The sequence below is a fragment of the Cydia pomonella genome, chromosome 1 (assembly GCF_033807575.1).
Source record: "Cydia pomonella isolate Wapato2018A chromosome 1, ilCydPomo1, whole genome shotgun sequence".
Taxonomy (NCBI): Eukaryota; Metazoa; Arthropoda; class Insecta; order Lepidoptera; family Tortricidae; genus Cydia; species Cydia pomonella.
In genome coordinates, this window is record NC_084703.1 from 39,260,323 (window position 1) to 39,270,041 (window position 9,719).

Sequence of the window (9,719 nt, forward strand, 5' to 3'; positions counted from 1 at the left end):
AAATCATGACAGTAAAGTTTAGTCAAGACTCGGGCTCGCGGTCGTGTCCGGGTTTCGTGTACCAGTCGCCGGGCCCCTGTTCTTGTGTTACACGAAACCGGATTTGTGACCAGTTCGGAACGTGTAATTAGGCCCCGTGTAATTAAGGTCCGTGTAACCGTACTACCCGTGTATTCGGATTGTTATTATAATTACCTACACAAAGGCCTTTAGTTAAAACTATAGCGAGCGTGTTATCGTTAAGCCGTTTTTGAGTTTTCGCAAAAAGTCTTCCCTTCTTCAAAGACATACAAGTGTTGAGAAGGTATACTCACTTTTGCTTGTTACGCACTCCCTAGTAGCCCCTGTTCAAGGTAGCTTATTCTGACGGACAAGTAACTACGGAACCCTACTCTGAGCATAACCCGACATGCTATTAGACTTTTTTTTTTAATTATGTTTCACTACTATGCGTTTCAAATTTAATCTGAATTAAAGATATGTTGGATCCGGATTTTAGTCTGGTCATCCGCCTTATCGTAAATGCTCAAAGAGATAATTCAGATCCGGGAACTCGTACGTGTGGAACATCGAATAAAATAAATCAGCCTTATTTTTTTAGTACAAACTGACAACCGTACAGCCTTACCAATAACGGACATTGAAACCTGTAGATAGTAATACCGTTCTCGAGAACTCGTGCGAGAATATTCCGTATAGTAACCTCTAATAACTTAATCAATCACATGGCTACCTATGGCGGCAGCACGCGATTACTTAGTTGAATAAATTATAAGCAGTTCTCTAAAGTATTACGTATAAGGCAATACATACAGGGGGAAATTACGGGGGTAAATATATAGGTCATTCTGAGCAACTTTTACTATGGGACCAACACGCGAAAAATAATTTACTCTCCCATAGAAAATGTCAATTTCAGACAGCCTAAATGTATAGCATAACAGCAAATTCTTTTACGCGATGGCTGTGTTGGACCCATAGTAAAAGTTGTTCATTATAACCTATACATTCCTTCCGTAAATTATTGCAGGTGACTAAATAAACACCCTGTATTAAGGCCAGTCCAGGATGGACATGGATATGGAGGAGGCTTTCACCGCTACAGCCAGTCCTTACATTAAAATTAACTAAATATAAAATTTAATGAATAAGTACCTATTACGTGAAAAAAATAATTTAGAAATAATTAATTTTATTTAAATATATTTATATTATCTCGTTTTCTCGTTTCTCAGTTTCGTTTTCAGGCTAAACTAGATTATAAGCACTGAAACGAACTTTCAGTTGGAAATGAGAGTAATTTGAGGGCCCATGATTTTTAATTGTATTTACCTCAATGTTCGCGATGCGAGTACGCGCGAGAACATCGTGCGCTCACTCAGTACTCACACGCTAGGCACTAGCCTGCCCCCTGTTTAGAAAGTTAAGAGGAAAGAGGACGATCGATTCTCCATATAAATTTAGTCCTCATTTTCCTCCCTGGATACTGACGTTATGGAAGTCTTAACCTGGTTTAATTTGCCATGCCTACGTCAACGGCCAATATAACTTACCCAGTTCGGCTGAGTGAAGGAATCCCGCATTTTATACCCAAGTCCCGCAATTTAATCGCAAATGTACTGCAAATATGTGCACCAAAGTTAGCAACCCTAGAGTGGACGCAAAAATGCATTTTTTTCCGATCACATTGTCTCGTCTGCGGCGGCATCATGGTTCCATTTTTATCACTTGTCACTATGCCCGTCACTTTCGCACTTATATCCTTGTTAGAACGGGACAGGTATGGTGACAAATGATAAAGAGCCGACCATCTTAGCCTTACTGGACGTCCACTTAGAGTTGCTTCGAAAGTTGTGTTAAAGGATAAGTAAGTAAAACTGGATGGATTCAACAAATGCTGATTTAGTCAAAGCAACACAATAGATGTTTTCATTTCCATCCTTCGTCCTCGTAGCAACATACTTTATCACCAGTGTTGCAGGCTCCGGTGAAGTACATTTTTTTCTCTAATAAACAATTCGCTCTGGAAATACAATAGCCACCCTTTTGTTTGCATGATATGGCTGAAAAATAGTGTTAGGTAATTTCAATTTAAATTATTTATTTATTACGAATCTTGGGAGATCCATATAGTGTTAGTACAGTATAACAAATCTTAAAATTAATTTAGGTTAGTGACATACAATTTACTTATAATTTGATACACACATGATACATTAACATAAACAACCCAAAAAGTAGTACATAAATAATAATATAATAAAAAAACATAAAGTCTAGGCAATGTAGAAGCACTATTTCTCCACATCTGTTGCTGCAACATGCAGACTATTCCAATGCTTGAGTAATGGTGCATCCATCCTATTTACCTGCCAACGTTTTCAGGATACTATTGTTACTAGGGCTTGCATCCGGATATCCGTTCACTTTTACTACCCGTATAATTACCTGGAGTGACGAAGCCCGAATAGAATGGATGTTTTTGTCCGAAATAAATGCTTTCATTTCATTTCATTACTAGGTTTATATCCCGATAAACCGAATAATTCGAATACCATTTTTGACATAAAATATCGCTACATTTCTTAAGAAAACAATTTGAAAACCGTTGAAAGTCAGATTGATAACGACGTTGTCGATTGAGTTTTTTTATTTGAATACATTTTAACGTCTACTCCCTAATTTTCTTTAATATTCAAGGATAATCTTATGCGTATCGCCTTATATTAGCTCCATAAAAGTAACTTTCATTATTGGTAGCGTACGAATATTTTTTTAATGCGAACAAAACTAAAACTGTGGCAAAAGCAGAACTCTTGTATGGAGAACGAGAGCGGAACTAGATGAAGTAGTTTAGCAGCTATGATAACTAGGTTTTAGCATTCTGCATTTAAAATAGGGAGCTAGAGAAGCTGGTTGAGCCACCCAATGCAATTGGCGAGATTAAAGCACTCGCTCGCTCGGTCACCTGGAGAAAATGAAAGGGGATCTAGCTGTGAGAAGAGCATATGTAGGGCACCCGGGTGGAGAAAGTCTATCTGGTCGTCCCAGGTACTGCTGGAGTGACGAAGCCCGAATAGACTTGTTCGCCCTCGGATTGCTCACCTGGCGCGAAGTGGCACAGAATAGTGGCAGAGTGGTGTTTGTCAGAGGCCAAGATCCTTTTTGGGTCACTAAACCAGTGAATTAGTAGTGAAGCATTTTGCTTTTGAATAAATCTGCAATGAAAAGCTCAATTGACTTTAAATACAATGTAATATCTCAGCAAGAAGAGACTGTTTTAACAGTTAGAAGAAGTATTCGATTCTCTAAATATCGTCAAAACCATACGTCGATAAGATTCATTTCATTTCATTTATTCATTCATAACAATAAAATATTGTGTTAAACATAGCTTAAAATTAAAAATAAATCATTACATTATATTTCAGAAATTAAAGCTTAATTAGTAATCCCAAGATGATGATATTAATTAAAATATTAAAGAAAATATGTATAACTTTAACTGGAAATTTGCATTATGTCAATAAGATTTAAATATCAATCAAGCAAATAAAATGTCAATTATAATAAAAAAATATTACGAAATTTAAAATTTACTAAGATATGTCAACAATAAATAACAATATTGTCACTTTGGTATCCTACTAGAATACTTAATACAATCATATGTACACAGTAAAAACATAAACTCAGTAAAAATTAAAATAAACTATAATTAAGTACAGCTATCGTCTATAAAGTCGGTTACACAATAGTACGACTTTTTAAAAATATAACTCTTGAGTCTTGCATTGATAATTTTACTGTTAGTAATAGTTTTAAATTCAGTGGGTAAGTTATTGTAAAGCGCGACGGGGCGGTCGTAAGGGGACTTACGTCTTAAGACAAAAGTGGACCGCCGCGCGAAACCGCCTTTCCATACAAACGTAGTCCCCATTCTCCTCTCTGGATACTAACATTACAAAAAAATATTCTGGCACAATTTGATATATATCCATCAAAGCTATGATCTTAGTTAGTTTTTTTTTTCAATATTATAAAATTTAGGAGCTTTTAACTCTTAATCAAAAATCAAATGAAGGGCATAGCTGCGGTTGATTTGCATCAAATTATGTAAACATATTTTCCATAATGACAATATCTACAGAAGAAAATTAAGACTACGTTTGTATGAGAGCAGAGCAATGTACACAAACACAGTAAAAGTATGAACTTTTGTTGTGTTCATGTGCGTTGCGTCTCTAGATATGCCCTTACCTAAATCTATAAATATATATATCTATATATTACGCTTATCTTAAAAGTGCCCGACAAACTATCGGTCTATTAGTACCGACTAGTCGCTTCGCCGTACTTTTGTCTGATTCTTGTCCTGAGTAGCGTTGAAAAAACCCGGAAAAATACGGACAAATTTCCAAACAACTCTTTTTTTTAGCTTTCTTTCGAAAAAACAATGTAATTTTCAAAAACCGAATAACCGAAAAAAAAATTTTTTAAACTTCTGTATTTACATATCATTGGGAATTTAAACAGGAAGGTTAAGCTCATCACTCGTCAGTGGCATTGTGTATGACGTATTTAATTTTTCTGAATAAAACAGGAAAAAACCGAAAAAAACTAAATTTTTCCGAAAAAAAAATTTGATTTTCTCCGAAATTTTCATCCCTAGTCCTGAGTATAGCAACGGTAGCAAGACGGCTTTTGAGACTCATTATTATGATGAACTGTAGAGAAACAATAGCCGCACAGTAAGTTGCAATGAAATGAAGAGGAGCCTGCCAGAGATGCGTATTCTTATTGTAATAACAGGTTATGAACTTGATCTGGATTTGTTATGGATATGATCTGTTAGTATCAAGTGACATTTCTACATTCAGAAACGTTAGTAGAGGCGGACACAGGTCTTCGCACGATCTCCCGCCATCTCTCCCTGTTGGTAGACTGTCTGGCATAGTCAAATACACGGTTGCCAATTGCGGATAATATTTGGTCAGTCCAGCGCAAAGGTAACTTCCGCGCGATCTGGTTCCCTCCACTCTTTCGAGTAAAGTCAAAAGTCAAGGCGGTCTTTCGAGTGAAGTCAAAAATACGTAAGTATTTATAAAGTTCATGCGAAAATAGTCGTAAAATTTTGTCGAATGCGATTATTTTCGACAATAATTGGTCCCTTGATCATATTTACAACAAATAGTTTTAAAGGGTCGGCAACATCGGTTGCAGACGTCCATAGGTTACTGACCCATACTGGTCCATAGGTGACTGCTTACCATCAGACGGACCGTATGCTTTTTTGCCACCGACGTGGTATTAAAAAAAACAATCAAATTCATAACCTGCTATTACAATCAGAGCACGCCCCCCGACCGCTGCTAAAACCTGATAGAATGCTTATGAAGGCCGTCAACGCTTCTAGAGATAACAAAAATATTGTCCTTGAATTTGTATACATACTATTTGAAAAGTCCATGAACACTTCTCTCCCTCGTTCGGATAAACGAGTATTAACGTAATGTCTGAAGAGTTCGGGATATCTCATAGTGTAATTACTCAAGGAAAATACGCTACTTGCCCAAAAAAAAGCAGCACAAGTCAAGAAGGCCACTATACTTGACATTTTACTCAGTTATAATGGGTTATTGGGAAATCGATATGAAATTTTTGAGCACGCCATTAATTTTTACACCGCACGTTAATTAATGTTTGGAGATTAATCTGCATTTGTCTTACATAACGCGGAAAAAGAATAAAGCAAATATTTGCACACAGTGCAAAAAAATCGGAGATAGAAAAATTTTAAGATCACCACATTTCCTTTCATTTTGTTTCCCGTGGCTCTGTTTTATGAGTTAGGAAACTAATGCGTAAAACTTTTATGTCTACACCTCGGCATTAGCGGGGGACGCACGAGCGTTCAGCCTGTTCTCTTGATTAACCAACGTAGCTTATTTGTACACATTGACTCAAGATGCAAGCACAGCACAGACAGACAGCATAAGCTTAGAAAAGAGGTTCCTATTAACATCCTTCAGGTACTTCAATTGATGTAAGCTTAAATTTACCAATTCCATTACCTGATGTTTATGCGCGCAGCTAAAATACACATTTACTATATACTTATAAACATTCATACATACATAAATACTGATCTAAATAATTAACCCTCAATTTGCTTCGCCATAGTCGGGTATTAAAAATACTGTATACAATAGTATACATTATACTTATGTTGGTAGGTTATAACTTATAATAATATAAACACACAAGATAAAGAATACACGCAATTAGTAAATTATGACCGATTGGCCAAACAACAGACCTACCTCTTATCTACATAACCAGCTATGAACTTTGTGCTTACCACAAAGACACCGATATCATTATTTATCAAAAAAACTTCGTGTATTATTGGGTCATTAACCAATACAACTTATCAATGCAAATTGCCGATTTAGAAGCGACTCACAATGGCTGTGTCACAGAATAACGACGCATAGCCCTGTCCCGAATTGATCACTACTCATTCCTGAGGTCATAATATGAACTAAGGTCGAATTATGCATTTTTTTATTCTTCCATACATAGTAAATATATAGAGGTTTGTTCTCCAGTAAAAATGTGCCTTAAGGACGAGCTGGCACCTGGCAACGCTTGTTATTACTATCTCTTTTTCAACCAACTTGCAAATTTCAAAAGAAGAACGTTCTGTAATAGGGCACAGCCTCCGTTGGAGTTTTGAAAAAAACTCTGGATTCAACCCAAACGGTTTATTCCACCAAAATACACTACACAAACTTACACACTAAAAGATTTAGAATATTATTAGACCTAAATATAATTAAAGAGTAAATTACGAGTGTTTTTGTTGTTTTTTCTATTATTCGATTTTTTATACAGTAAAATTGCTGTCAATGCTTCACCTACATTTTAGCTTTACCTGGTAAGCAAAATAATTATGAGTGTATAACAGTTCTCAATGAGGGCTACCGTTTTTATGCTCACTAATATAGATGGTGGTCCAGAAAAACAGCTCTCAAAATTCTGCGATGCTTATTTTAAAACAATTAATACGTTTTAATATACACAAAAGTCTTTTAATGTCATAATTTTAATTTTTTTTTAACCTGTTTAATTTTGTACTTACTAACATTTATTGAACTATATTTAATGTTTACCATGAATAATCAAATATAGAAAAAAGGTTGACCACAATTATGAATAACGAGCGAAAAAAAAGGTTTTCACCCCCAAAAATAAAAGTGTGTAACAAATCACAAGAATGTACAGATTCTCGCATTTCAATTATGATGGCGTTCAATTTCTGTATTAAGGCCCAATAAGTGCTTGTTCTTCTCTCACTCTTGCTGAGCGTAAGCGTGAATGAGATGGGTGTGTGTGCCCGGGAGCGCGAATATCATGTTTTTGAATTTTAAGTTTTTGTACATTTAAATAAAAATAAAAGTAATCGACAAGGTCCCTCAAACATGATATTGTCGATTTTTAGAAGCAATTTTTAGCCTTTGTGCAAAATTTGTTACAAATTTTTAAAGTGCATTTTAGACCTTTGTGATTTTGTTTTTCATTGAAATACGAAAGCGAAAGTGAAAAACTCAGGATTTGAATCGATAGTGTCCCTTGAAAAAGGCCTCATGATTGTTAGTAAAAATTTTGGCAGCCGTATTGTGTTCTAAATAAGCCTTACGACTTTTCAAAAACTCCGCTCCCTGAACCTAGTGCACGTTAAGAGAAAAGAGGACGATTGATTCTCCATACAAACGTAGTCCTCATTTTCCTCCCTGGATATTGACATTATGGAAAATATTTTTTTAAATTTTATATATATTAGTCATAGGTTACACACAAATTTTTAATTGCTCCTAACTCTTATAATATTAAATAAATCAAAAAAATCAAACGGTCGGGCATAGCTATGATTAAAACACATCAAATTGTGTAAAAATATTTTCAATAATGTTAATATCTAGAGACAAAATGGGGACTACGTTTGTATGGAAAGGCCGTTTCGGAGCGGGCCGTTTAAGCCCGCGATGACTTTAATTTTTACTGCGAGTCAATTGTCGATATGATCCTTGCATACGTTGAGTGTATTTTTTATCACGATATTAATAATACAGGGTGTTTATTTAGTCACCTGCAATAATTTACGGCTGAATATATAGGTCATGCTGAGCAACTTTTGATATGGGACCAACCTTGAAATCGCGAATTTTTTAATCTCCCATAGAAAATGTCAAGGTCAGACAGCCAAAATGTATGAAACAGCCAATTTTTTTTTTCACGATATAGGGCTTAGTCTCGTAGTAAAAGTTACTCAGTATGACCTATATATTCACCCCGTTAATTATTGCAGGTGTCCTGTATTATTAATATCGTGATAAAAAATACATTTTTCAAAATGTAGGGACGTGTAACTCTGTATCTTATCAAGAATAAATTTCATTTCGTTTGAGCTGCATTACTGTTGCGGCATTACTGCAGAGGCGTTGTAGCGGGCGCGGTCACTATCAATTTGATAAAATGACGTGCTTAACGTTCTAATCGCGACAGTAATTCGGCTTGAACGTCACTCATTTTATCAAAGAAATTGACCGAGACAGCGCCCGCGTCAGTCTCGATAAAAATGAAGCCAAAGTACGAACGACTATCTCCTTTTCTTTCGTTATTATAATAATCGAATAACATCAGAATGACACAGGTATAAAGATTTAAACCAAAAATGAGATGTAGTCACCCTAGTGACAATGCAATATTATGGTACCATCGAGCTGATCTGATGATGGACACAGGAGGTGGCCATAAGTACTCTGTGACCAACCTAAACCTAATTTCATTTGGGTGTACGAGTATTAGAATTGTCTCGCTGAGTTCTAGTTGCCTATTCAAAGAAAAGTACAGTTAACTATAAAAGCTTGTATCAATAATGATTTTTTGACAATAAACTTTTTTATCCCATAGTATTCAGTCCCTTGCTTTATTTTAGATTCACGGCCCGATTCGAAGATTACGATAAGTTCTGGTTTAGATACATTCTCATTTTGATATCGTTTGTATGTCGTATAATTGAGAGAAGCAGCTCAATTCAGCAAACCAATGTCACTTTGACGTTAGAAATATCGTGGATAGATATTATTGAGATTACAGCGGAATCGAAATAAACGTCAATTTGACATGTCGTTTAGTTATCGGTCTTTTAAAGATTTTCACAAGATCTTAAACGTGTCTTAATCATTCTTCGGATCGGGCCGTCAACTCTCTTAACAGTTCTGACACCCTGGTGGGTGCTGTCTCTGCGTGCGTCCCATATCACGGGCAAGTGTACTAAACTGTAGTGTCAAAAGGGCCTCAACGTGTTGGCTTCGACTCTACACTCCATTGTCCCGACATATTTAAAAAAAATAGCGGGGCTGAATATACCGATTGCTTTTGTTATCACTGACCAAACTCTGAGGGGTGAACATATAGGTCATACTGAACAACTTTTACTACATGGGGCCAACTACGAAATTGCGAAAAAATATTCTATAGACAACATTGACTCTGTTTCACCGAAATGTATGAGACGGCAGATTTTTTTTTTCGCGATTTCAGGGTTGCCCCATGGTAAAAGCTATTCAGTTTTACCTGCATGTATTCATCCGTCAAAGAGTTTAGTCAGTGATAAAAAAATCGACCTCATATTACTAACATAAGACTACAAA

The 9,719-nt window shown here is 35.8% G+C and overlaps 1 long non-coding RNA gene across 1 annotated transcript; it reads right to left on the reverse strand.

The window, feature by feature from the left end:
* Positions 1-1,886: 1,886 nt before the first annotated feature.
* On the reverse strand, positions 1,887-9,324 carry LOC133522625 (uncharacterized). The gene is made up of 2 exons (XR_009800096.1): positions 5,455-9,324; positions 1,887-2,063 (listed from the first exon to the last, which is right to left on the reverse strand). It is a non-coding gene; the product is annotated as an uncharacterized LOC133522625 (long non-coding RNA).
* Between the last annotated feature and the right edge of the window lie 395 nt (positions 9,325-9,719).